Source organism: Carassius auratus, unplaced genomic scaffold (assembly GCF_003368295.1).
Source record: "Carassius auratus strain Wakin unplaced genomic scaffold, ASM336829v1 scaf_tig00021493, whole genome shotgun sequence".
Taxonomy (NCBI): domain Eukaryota; kingdom Metazoa; phylum Chordata; class Actinopteri; order Cypriniformes; family Cyprinidae; genus Carassius; species Carassius auratus.
The window spans coordinates 252,400-261,419 of NW_020525115.1; the positions used below are offsets into that span (position 1 = coordinate 252,400).

At 37.7% G+C, this 9,020-nt stretch overlaps 1 pseudogene; it reads left to right on the forward strand.

Annotated features, from left to right (window-relative positions):
• Positions 1 to 448: 448 nt before the first annotated feature.
• LOC113076932 (tudor domain-containing protein 1-like) lies at positions 449 to 8,786 on the forward strand (annotated as a pseudogene).
• The last annotated feature ends 234 nt before the right edge of the window (positions 8,787 to 9,020 follow it).

Genomic DNA, 9,020 nt, shown 5'->3' on the forward strand with positions numbered 1-9,020 from the left:
GTTAAACAGTTTTAGTTATTGCATTTACAAATTGTCAGAAGAAACCTTTTTCATTTTCATGCAGTTCAAATCTGAATTGCATACATTTTTTGAAACATTAGTATAATTGCTTATTTTGTCTTTAACATTTACTTTAAATGTCATTTTAATACACCATATAGATGTTTTATTTTAATCTCCTAATCTATTACTGTAGGGCAGGTTAACTTTTTATTTTTTTTCTCGTCTATATCTTATCAATAGCTGTGTAGCTTTTATACATTTATAAAAAAAATTATAAAAATAATTAAATATATTTTGTAGCATAGACTTTTACGTTCTCTTAGTAGCCTAAATGTGAAAAGCAGAAAAAAAGGTCCTCACATGCAACACTCTCATAGGATGCCAACTGCCGTAAAACTCAAATGAAGAAGAAGCACAAGAAAGTTCCTCAGTTCGGTCACGTGTAAGGTCTCAGCAAGGTCGTTCAATTGCGCATGCGCCTTTAGTTTTACCGCGCGGTGACCTGCTCCTGTCAAAGTGAGGAACATCCATCATCTCCGCAGTAATATATTCGCCAAAGCTGAAAGGTAACTTACTTGTGTTTATTCATATTACGTATTAAGTATTAGCCACCAAATGTAACAAACTGGAAAGTATAATTGAATAATAAACGAGCTCTGTCGAGTAACCAAGCAAGCCACTTGTAACCAGAACTGGGTTATTCTCACAATCAGTCCGGTCATTTTTACATTCAATTCACTCGATTTTTTTAGTTAGTTCAGTGACTGTAATTTAAGTTTTATAAAGGAAAGTCATGTAAGAAGCTTATGCTTACTGTATTGATATATTTATACACACAGATAAGTATTGCGTGAGGACGTGGCCTACGTGATCCGCACGTTCTTTGAACCATGTCTCAGTGCTTTTGTTTGAGATATAACTTAACGTTACTTATCTGAAGCTCTAATCAAACTCACCTGGACCAACTAATTAATTATGGTCTCTGAGTTCACTTGAAATTTTCAGACAATTGTAATGTAGCAGAGTTTGAGCTGAAGTCTGCAGGAAGATGGATCTCCAGAAGCTAAATTTGACTAACTTTAGACGTGCATCATCCCAATCACACACACAGTGACCCATGGTACTGATTAACAATGTATCTTACCTCTCAGTAAGACTAAAGAAGAATGAATCGAGCCTTCTCTCAGACCCTGATGAGACCCAATCTCCCTTTGAGGAGACCTGCGACTGGACCGAGTTCACTTGCTCCTAGAAGCCCAGCACCAACTTTTCACGAGCTTGCTCAAGAAAATCTGCTAGCAAGTGACATGCTAGATGGTAGGGTTGAAATGACTTTAAGCATTACTCATGCATGTTGTGAAAAATACAATCTAGATGATTCTTTTTCCCACTTCTTCAGGTCCTATGGGTGATGCCGTTCGAAAGGAGAATGTGTTTTCTGCCAAAAATAGTCTGAATGTATGTATGTGATAACCTCTGTATAAATGTGTAAACTTTATAAGTCAAAATCCTAAATTCAAACTAGTATGTTTTAATTCTTTGACATTGGTTGTATTGTTATATGGATGTATTTGATATATTTTCCACTAAAGGCTTTAAAGGAATAGGTCACCCAAAAAATAAAAATTGTCATCGCTTATTTCCAAACCTGTATGGACTTCTCAATGGGAGCAAGAAACCGTTTAGTTGTCCACATTCTTCAAAATATCTTCTATAGTGTTCAGCAGAAGAATTAAATTCATATACAGTAGGTTTAGAAGAACTTGAGGGTGAGTACATAACAACAGCATTTTTATATTTGGGTGAACTATCCCTTTTACCAGAAATCAGAGAGCGTTCAGTAGTAGTTAAAGAATTAAATTTTTTTTTTTCTGCAGTGTGGAGACTTTTTGTCTCCCTCCCAGACAGCAGGGTCTATGGTTGGCCCGCTGGTAAAGCTGTGCAATTACTGCAGTCACCAGGGTAGGTTACTTTGCTCGATTTCAGTCTTCATCATTTTTTTTTAATTTTGCCACACTGCAAAACTTTTTTTTTCTTACACTATTTTGTATTGTTTTCCTGTACAAATATCTAAACATTAAGTCAAGATACATTTATTTGAGAAGGCAATATGCAAATATGTCTTTGTTGGTTTTGATGAGCAGAATGAGTAGAGCAGTGATCGTCAAATCTGGCTCGCGATATCCACTTTCCTACGAAGGATTTTTTTTTTTGTGCGTGTCTTGACAGGCTTTGCAGTGTTGTGTTGCTGGGGTAAAGCCTCTGACAGGAAGTTGGACAGGCGAATGCACTATTGCTGTTCGGCAGTTAATTGCTGGAAAGAGTCTGACTTTCACCGTGTTGGATATCATGAATGATGGAGCTCTGCTTGCGGTAGATGTCCCTCTAAGCACTCTTGGTAGGGCATTCATGGTTCATTCATTGCAGTGGCTGTTTGTAGAGCTTTGTGTGAAACACACAAGGTTTTCAATCTAAATTTGTTTCACAGGTAAATACATGAGCAGGGCTATGCCATGAAGGAGGACACTCCTGTCAAACCACAAATTGAACATGACATCAGTGAGTTGCTTTTTTATCTTGTCTTTCATGAATTGTTTTACATTAAGTTTTTTCAACTCCATCTACTTGTATCTATCTTCAGATTCATTGATGACAGCATCCTTTGAGAACTTCAAGCGCTTGTCTGGAGGAAAGAATGAGAACTCCGAAGCCAGACCTCCAGAGTCGTTGACTCAAGGAGTGGGTGACACATTCACTGCTATTGTCACCCACCTCCAGTCTCTGTCAGAAGCTTGAAAATGCGAGTGAGTTTTCTGCAACTCAATTTTATCTCCGTGTCGTTATTGCTGCATGACATAGGTGTACATAAATCACCTCTTAAAAGTTTGGGGTCTTTAAGTGTTATAAAAAAAAATTGCATTTAAAAGCTACATTTCAGGAAACCAGCTCAATTGCTACTCAAAACTAGGCCAAAAGCTTTTTTTGTTTTATTCTGGGGTGTAAAATGAAAAAAAATTTTTGGTTGGGTTCCCCTGATAAAAGTCACAGTCCAGGGGCTAAATATCAAGTTTTTGGGCTCGCTTTAACCCGCGGACACAAAAATCATCCCACATCTAAAGTATTTAAGTAGCCCAATTCCTAGGCAACACTGCTATATTTATTTGATCAAAACCACAAGAACAACAATTAACAGTCAATGTAATACAATATTAAAATGTGATGCCAAAGTTGAATTTTCTGCTGCATTCTCAGATGATCCTTCAGGAATTATTCAAATATGTTGCTACTGACATATTAAGACAGTTGTGCTGATTAATATTTGTCAAGACTGTTAATTCTCTCTGTTAAGACTGTATAATGTAATGAAATCTCATTACATTATACATTTATTTTACTGTCACTTTTGATCAATTTAATGCATCCTTTGGTGAATAAATGCAGACCCCAGATTTTTAGAAAAAGCTATTTAACATTTGTTGTCACTTTATGCTTTTTTTAATAAAATATATCCTGTAGGTTCAGTGTATGATGTAATCTTCATGTATGTAGGTGTAATCCAGCAGTTGCAGACAAACTTAAGGGAGCACTGCTCAAAAACTCCAACCAGTGAGAACTGCACCAGGAACTGTCTGCTGCTCACTATTCTCTGGTCAGTACGGTGTCTTATTTTTTTTTTTCATTTCTTTTTCCTTCCATACTGTTCCTTCACATACATGTCTTCTGAAGTGATTTCCATGTGTTACAGAGGACAACCAGTGGTATAGAGCTAAGGTTCTAGCATATTCCTCAGAAGATCGTGTGTGTGTTGGCTACATAGACTTTGGAAACTCTGAGGAAGTCGAGTTATATCGGCTACGACCAATCAGTAATGAGTTGCTGGCTTTGGCAACTCAAGCAATCCCTTGTTCTTTAGCAGGTACAGTGCAATTATTAATTCAGTGATAATTGGCTCAGCATATACAGATTTGCATGCATGCAGAAAAAGTCAAAGATTACTACCAAGGTTTCTTAATTCATTAACATTCATTTTGCTCTAGGTAGAAAGTCTCCAACAGGCACCTGGCCAGAGGAGGCCGTTTTGATGGTGAAACGTCTGGTTTGCAACCGCTTCATACGGGTTGAGATTCTGGGTAAGAAGGATGGTAGGGCTCTGGTGTCCATGATTGATGAGTCTAGTGACCCTCAGACCAATGCCGCTGAGGTGTTGGTTAACATGGGTTATGCTGCCATTGAAAGTGTGGAGAAGAATGAACCTACTCAAGCTTCCTTCCCAGAAGTGCCTTGTAAGTGAACAAACCTCTTTTATTAATTTAAGCCATTTCTGAAAAGGATAATTGATGTACATTTCCAAATTTTACCCTAGCCCTCAGTCCACCTGTTGTTGAGAAAATGGAGTGGACTTGTGCTGAACTTCCGTTTAATGGCCAGAAGGTGGAACTGGTAATCAGTAGTCTAAAGAGCATTGATGAATTCTACTGTTATAACTACAGCAAAGCAGGTGCGATTGTCCATCAGTGTTATATTTTCTACTTTGTGGGGCTCATTACGTATACGTTTGTGATGAAGTATTTTGTGGTTATTTCTGGCAGATGCACATATCCTGACAGAGCTGTCCTATGAGCTCATGAAGCATTGTGAATTGGAGAGATCTTCCTGTACCCCAACTGTGGGAAAACCGTGTTGTGCTCTCTTCACAGGTGATACTGACTCATCCTTCAGAAGCAAACACCTTGGTCAAAGTAACACCCTTACAATGAAAGTAAACAGAAACAAACCAAAAAGTACACTTTTTTTTCTTTTCTTTTTTTCTGTATTGAATCAAAAAATATATTTTTTCAGGATTCTTTGATAAATAGAAAGTTCAATAGAACAGCTTTTATTTGAAATGGAAATCTTTTGTAACACAATACTGTGGAATACTTTACTGTCCGTTTTGATCAAATTGATGCATCCTTGCTAAATTCAAATATAAAATAATACTAATAATTTTGCCATAAACTATTGTACAGATTTGATTTCCAATATTCTTTTTTTTTGCTCCCTGTTTGAAGGAGATGCCCGCTGGTACAGGGCCATGATATTAGAAGTGTGTGGAGAGGGTAAGGCCAGAGTTTATTTTGTGGACTATGGGAACTCTTGTGAGGTGGAGGCAGCACATCTAAAGGCCATCACCCCAAGCCTGCTCAAACTGCCTTTCCAAGCAATTCGCTGCTGGCTTGAAGGTTTGTTTCTCTGTTGGTTTCGGTATGGCTATGAATTATTTGAAATGATTTATAGGATCTTTTCCACTGATTAACTGAACTAAGTAAATATTAGGGGTGTAACGATATGCATATTCGTATTGAACCGTTCGGTACGAGGCTTTCGGTTCTGTACGCGGTACGCATTATGTACCTAACGGTTCGTTGGACTAATTAATTATGTTTAAAAAAAAAAAAAAAGTGAAATATAATGATATGCGTTCAACAAGGTAGCCCAATAACCCAAACGACGTTAACAGGCAACGCCCCTGACACCCCCGAAGAAGAAAAAAACACCAACTTATGTTTATGTTAGTCTACTCAGTCAGGCGCTCGCTCACTCAGTACGCGCTGAAGGCTCAATGCAAAATAGCCAATGCGTTTAACAGACCAGAAATAGAAGATCCTCCAATAACCAACAGGTCTGGTGTTTGGGTGCACTTTGGATTCCCTGTAAGCTATAATGGTGATGGCAAGAGAGTGGTGGATGAAAAAATAATGGTATGTCGCATCTGCTACATGACAAAAAAAAAAAAAAACACCAGCGGGAATACTTGAAACATGTTAACTCATTTATGCCGACATCACCTTAGTGTGTAAGTAAGTATCTGGGAAAAAAAGGAGAAACATACACGCAACAAACTATCCCCGCAGCCTTTAGACAGACATTTCCAACTGACTCAAACAGGGCAAAAGACATCACCACGGCGATTGGTAGGCTGCACTTAAGTTCCTTCATCTTGGCTGAGCTTTTAACGTTGTTACGGGAAAGGATGAAGCTGATTGGTTAGTTCTTGTCACATGACCCGCGGTGCGCTTGCGGCATTCTGAAAAGTTGAGATGTTTTACGGACCGAACCGTGACATCAGTGTATCGAACCGAACCGTGAATTTTGTGAACCGTTACACCCCTAGTAAATATACATTCTGAATATGAAGTGTGTATTCTGTATATAATATTGTAAAGGCATTGTATATATGTGTGTGCAGGAGTGGAACCAGTGGAGGGTCAGTGGAATAAAGAGGCAATTCATAAGTTTCAGGCTCTTTGTGCCGGTCAGCCGTTGGGTGGCAGAGTGCTGTCCATCTCTGAGAAGGGTTATGGGGTGGAGTTGGAAAGCGCCGGACAAAGCATTGCTGCCATGCTCATCTCTGAGCACCTGGCTAAACCTTATGTACAGGTGAAACAGCCTCCTGTGCAGCCAGATAAACCAACCAGTCAGATTGAGGATCTGCCCACCCTTAAACCCATTGATCAGAGTCCACCGGCTGAAGAGCCTTTAAAAGTGAACAACAAGGGAGCTGCCAATGACACAGAAGTTTCAACCTCATCAAGTAAGTTAGCATAACTGATGCTGAAACCTTATGTGTATGTATCTTATCAAGTTTAGTAACTGCTATTACTAGCAATATGCAAGTATTTTTTTATTTATTTGTTTTGTTGTTGTGTATGATTAAATGTTTACTTTCATCTAGTCGGCTCTTTTCCTTTGAACTGGAAAACATTGGAGCTGTCTTGCACTGATACTTTCCAACCAAGGGTGGCAGCGGTGATCAGCCCTAGTCTTTTTTACATAATGAATCCTGGACAAGGTGTGCACTCATAGCAAAGCATTTGAAGCATAAAGTCTAGCTAGACTGACTGTCATGGTTATATATCAGTACTATCATAGCATACTTGACATTCAGCTGATTTTTGTCCTCCCCACAGTGAATGTAGAGGGTCTGAAGGCTGTTATGACTGATGTTGCGAAGTACTGCAGCAAACAGCCAATCCCCAATCAGTGCCACCCTTTACCAGGAGCGGCTTGTTGTGCACAGTTCTCAGGTCAGTTTCACCTTCACCTATGGCTTTTAGACAGAATCATCAACTTTACATGACCTGTAGTGTTATTAATCTGTATGGTAAGTATTTTTAAAGAAACAACAGTATTTGAGAACTTGCAGTTCCTTTCAAAAGTTTGTGTTCAGTAAGATTTTCTTGCTTAATTTACTTCAGTAAGGATAAATTAAGCTGATAAAAATGGTAGTAAAGACTTTTACATTGTTACAATATTTTTTTTTTTCAAATGCTATTATTTTTTTTAACTTATCAAAAATTGTAGCTTGAGCATTAAATCAGCATATTATAATTATTAATGATTGATCATGTGACACTGAAGATTGGAGTAATAGCTGCTAAAAATTCAGCTTTGCCATCACAGCAATGTTATTTTAAATGGTAATATTTCACAGTACAACTGTTTTACTTTGTTTTAATCAAAACCCATTAGCATTTTCATGATTTGTTAAAAATATAAAGGAATTACTATATTACCCATTATGTATTTGTAATGAAACATTCCAAAATAACTCTTTAAAGCAATAGGGGAGGACAGACTGCTTTTTGGCGGGAGCTGTCGCCACGGTGAATCATAGTAGAAGCGCTCCATTGATAATGGCTTTTTATAGTTGTGGTGCAGCGCTTAACTCAGAGTCAGTCAATTTAGAATTGATTTAACCAACTCATTTCAGCTGTTCTGTTACTGAAAACTGAAAAAAAAAAAAAATTCCATCTCAGGGTAAGTCAGCTCAGAGTTCAAGTTTAAAATCAGGGTTGGTTGAACCTCCTTATAGTGAAACGGGCCCCAGGAGTTTGACACCCCTGCAGTAGGCCATCTGGGGATTTTTCGCATACTCTTTTAATAATACTGAGGTTTCAGACATACTTACAACATACTTATTAATTTACCTACTGCTTGAATTGAAGCATTGCACAGTTGGGCAAATACAAAATATTCTGGTTTAGACTACTGTCCAGGAATGATTTTATTTTTCTCATTTGTCACTTTGGATAAAACCCTCTGCTAAATGAACACACGTAAATGTTCCAGTCTGTCCTAATCAGGGAAAACCTTGAAAAACACAGAATTATGTTGCAACCCTAAACAATAATTTTGGGTTATTAAAATGAGTGGATCCATATATTAAATATGTATTCATTTGCAGACAAACAATAAAACACTACATTTTCCAAACTGCTTGAGTGAGTTTCAGGGATTCTGGAGTGTTTCGGGCCATAAGCAAGCAAAGCCCCTGGACACAGAGCCAGTCCATCACATGATACAGTACAGAGAGGAAGCTGTCTTTCTTTCTCTTCACGTCCTGCTCTGCTTTAGCTAGTTTCTCTGGCTTTTACATTTTCTTCCATGCAGGCCAAAAATGTTTTCTGAGTAATTCAAGTAATGTTTGGTATAACAATAATAGTTGATCATTACAACAGCTGACAAAATTACTTTTTGAAAGTAACTCGTAATTGTCTCTTTACTCTTTCTTCTCACCTCAGTGTCTATCAAATCATTACACAAGATCCTCCTTTTTCTTTTCTTCCTTCTCCAGAAGTCCACAGGAGGAATGGTGCAGTTCATTCAGTCGTCACTTCCATCAGGACCAACACAAACTACTGAAATCACATTGAAAACAACACAAACTATTTTTTTCAAGAGACAAGAATATACATGTACACCTTAAAATAAATAAAGACTGTTTATTAATTTATTTTATGGTGAGAGAAAAATAAAACTATGCATCAGTCAAATGGCATTAATATACTATACAAATATGGCCATATAAATATAAATCAAACCTTGCTAAATTTACTTCTTTAAAAAATTTCAAGATTCGTTGAGTTCTGCCGGCTTGTGCTATAGTCGCTCTGTGGAGCCAAGAAAAGCCATCACAACAGCTGTGCACTTCAAAAGGAAGAAACTTCGGTGAACTGAAGATATGATTCAATACA